Source organism: Triticum aestivum, chromosome 2A (genome assembly GCF_018294505.1).
Source record: "Triticum aestivum cultivar Chinese Spring chromosome 2A, IWGSC CS RefSeq v2.1, whole genome shotgun sequence".
In the NCBI taxonomy this organism is placed as follows: Eukaryota; Viridiplantae; Streptophyta; class Magnoliopsida; order Poales; family Poaceae; genus Triticum; species Triticum aestivum.
Genome location: NC_057797.1, coordinates 367,599,874 through 367,600,512, shown reverse-complemented (window position 1 = coordinate 367,600,512; position 639 = coordinate 367,599,874).

The following is a 639-nucleotide window of genomic DNA, read 5'->3' as shown; positions in this document are numbered from 1 at the left end:
CGTCCGGGCCACTGGCGACGAGGGCGGCGGGGCAATGGCTTCCAACAAGGTGGGGCGACGGGGAGAGCGGCACCGACGTCGGGGCCTCAGGCGGCGGTGGTTCGAGACGTCGCGGCGGGGTCGAGGCGGCGTCGGGGCGGCGTCGAGGCGGCGGGGCAGCGTCGAGGTGGTGGGGCAGCGGCGTCGGGAGAGGAGAGGGGAAGGGGATCGAGGGCGAGGGCGAGGGAGAGAGAGGGGATAGGTCTGGGCCGGGGTGGAAATATGGATGGGGGCGGCACAATACTAATGGCGCACCACCCCTCGGTGCGCCATAAGTACATCCATACTAATGGCGCACCTCACCCTGGTGCGCCATTAGTACATCCATACTAATGGCGCACCTCACCCTGGTGCGCCATAAGTACATCCATACTAATGGCGCACCTCACCCCGGTGCGCCATTAGTATTTGTGTTTAAATATGTTCAAACTTGTTTTATAAGACAGTAATAATTTTTTTATAAGACAGTAATAATTTTTTTTATAAGATAGCTACTACAACAATAATATTTTTTTATAAGACAGTAATAATTTTTTTAAAAATATCATCAAACAGTAATGCCAGTGGAGCGGGGGAGGGTGCGCGGGGTGCGGGGGGTCG